We start from the raw sequence: 3128 nt of genomic DNA on the forward strand, positions 1-3128 counted from the left end.
CCCTTATGGGTGTTTGCCAGTTACGTGCTAACACAGCTTTTGCCAGTTAGTAACACAGCCAGTTACTAACAACACTAACACAGCTGGCCGAAATAACTAATGACCTAGCCAACGCTATCAATACCAACAGTCAGGTTGATGCCATATTCTTGGACTTTTCAAAGGCGTTTGACTTGGTCCCACATGAAGATTTAATCACAAAACTACAGGCTTTTGGTATTGATGACACCTTAATCTCGTGGATTTCCAGCTTCTTACAGAACAGAACACAATCTGTAGCCGTAAACACATATACGTCTGATAGCCTCCATGTGTACTCGGGAGTACCGCAGGGTTCAGTCCTTGCGCCTCTGCTATTTCTTATTTATATCAATGATATCCAATTTTGTATTCAATCACCAATCCAGATGCGCCTTTTCGCAGATGATTGTGTCGTGTATACAGTTGTAAGAAATTCAGAGGACCAAATCAGGTTGAACAACTCACTAAAAAATATACACGCTTGGTGCCAGAAATGGGGCATGAGACTGAACGCATCTAAAACCAAATGCCTCATATTCACTAATAAGAAGCATCCGCTGAATTTTTCGTACACTTTAGACAATAATGAACTCCCTAAAAGTGATCAGGTGAAATACCTTGGTGTCACGCTTTCAGCGAACTTAAGTTGGGAACCCCATATTGACACCGTCTGCAAAAAAGCGGTAGGGAAACTATCCTTCCTCAGAAGAAGGTTGCGAAATGCTCCGACCCAAGTCAAATTAAATGCATACAAGACTCTTATTCGCCCTGCCTTAGAATATGCCGACATAATATGGAGTCCCCACCAACAACACCTAATAGACAAAATTGAACGAATTCAGAAATTAGCTGCACGGTTCATCTACTCTAATTATTCGCGGCATTCAAGTGTCACCAACCTAATTAATAGAGCAAATCTTCAGCCACTTTCCAAACGAAGAATAATTTCAAGGTTAAAGTTCCTATACTTACTCTATCACGGTCATTTTAAGATACCGCGCGCTCTGTACTTACAGGACCCATTTAAACACTCACTCAGGACAAACCATAACAAGGTCATTTTTCAACCTGCTAGTCGTGTCAATACACATAAGTATTCTTTATTCCCAATGGCCATTTGTTATTGGAATAAGTTGCCGGTCAATGCTGTGAATTGTTCTACGCTGGAATCTTTTGTCAACTGTCTAGAAGAGATTGATTTTTTCTAAAAATGTATGCATGTGAATCGCGAAGTACCCTATGCGTATCAATACTTTTTCCTTTTCTTTTAGTAGAGCGTTATTGTGTTTCGTTTTACCTATGTATCCACTCCTGCAAGGGCCCGGTTACGGCCTGCAGTATGTACAAATAAAAAAAAAAAAAAACGTGCAACCCAGCCCGTATGCCTATTCTGCAACCTGTCCAAGATAGTTATAGTCTTCTATTTGATATAGAATTTCTTTAGGTGAAAACTCGAGCAGTGCAGTCTATTAAACTTCGAAATTAGCATATGGTTTTCAAGATCATATATACATTGGCTCCCAACTGGGACCAAGTTAAAGGAGCCATGAAGAGAAAATACAGCTTCGTGTAAATTTGAAAGAACTAGGATTCAGTATCTTACTCAGCTCCATTACAGCCCCGAAAGATGTTTTTTTAACAAAAAAAAAAAAAGCAAGGAGTCTTTAAAAACTTTAAAATTTTGCGCCACCGTTACGTGTTATGAGCAAGAATGACGTCATACGGGCCAACAATAAAACATAATTTTCAGTGTGTTAACTGCACGTTAGCATTCAAGTGATGCAGTCAAATGGAACTAGAGGCCCCATTACAGCCGTCCAGTCATGGGGCTCTTCGATTTACAGTCTCGGACTCACCGCGGATAGTCCGCGGGTAGTCCGAGGATTCCCCGAAGCCATAGGGATACATGGGAAAATCGAATGCCGGTCTGCTTCTCGGGGAGTCCGCGGTGAGTCCGAGACTGTAAATCGAAGAGCCCACGTGTCGTCGCGACAGGTCAGTTAGGCAGCCGCCAATCGCACAAACAAGGTTCCGTGACGTCATAGAAAAGTTGCGGGAAATTGGCTAGGGGCTAGGTCACGACTGCTTCACACGTTTTCTTTAATATCTCCGTTATTTGTTCGAAGATTGCGATGATATTGGTATGGTATCATTGTTATCGGGACTAAGCAGTCTTTCTAATAAACCCAACTTGTATTTTGTCTTCATGGCTCCTTTAAGCCCAACTGGGACCAGTTGTCCCCTTTCAGATCCCAACTGGGACCAGTCACCTCCCAACTGGGACCAGTCGCCTCCCAACTGGGACCAATTGCATCCCAACTGGAGCCAGTATAGTTCCCCACAGGGACCAGTAGTTCCCAACTGGGACCAGTTGATCTCAGTTAAAACCAGCTGAAAGATTTTCACTAGGGATATATTGAATTCTGAATCAAGATATGTTCTAATCATTCTTAATTTCAGCTTGGGTCACATTGACTGCTAACGTAGAGTTACCTGTTAACCTATTTTAAGTAGTAAGTTTTTAAAACAACCCGACATTTTTAGTAATTTTAGGCTCAGATACGCTCGCTGCGTAGAATGGTCAGAATGGCTCCAATCTGTGCGAGTTGGTGCATAAGTGGAAAAAAGGTCGAACTTTTACGAATACAGACGGAAAGGAAATAATGCGCATGGTTGCGAGCAATATGCAGGTCGGACTCGGATACGTCAGAACGTGAAAACGCAATCGTCAACACGTATTTCTACCTTATCGGTCTTCCCTGATTTGCGGCCGCAAATCGGCAGAAATTTAGCCACGAGTACCGAGAAGCGGAAACAGCTCTTTCCGAACCACGATTCTTTTTTGTATGTATTAATATTTATCGATCTCGGTGCCACACGCAAACGTCAGTAGACGCCCATTCCTGATGGAGCGCCGTAAAAAAATGTAGCGTCTGAGCGTTCATGGATAATTTGTCCTTGTTTCAATCAACGAACGGCTTTCCTAGGGAAAATTGCGTGCTGCCTTTAGGGAAGAACTTTTGGGCGGCCCGCGGACCTACCGCTTGAAAACAGGTCTGGTAGGTCTGGCAACCACGCCCTCGCATGGCCTCGTCTGGGAAGAGAAC

The sequence above is a fragment of the Haemaphysalis longicornis genome, unplaced genomic scaffold, assembly GCF_048455015.1.
Source record: "Haemaphysalis longicornis isolate Haplotype H1 unplaced genomic scaffold, Haemaphysalis longicornis Haplotype H1 scaffold_1, whole genome shotgun sequence".
Lineage (NCBI taxonomy): Eukaryota > Metazoa > Arthropoda > Arachnida > Ixodida > Ixodidae > Haemaphysalis > Haemaphysalis longicornis.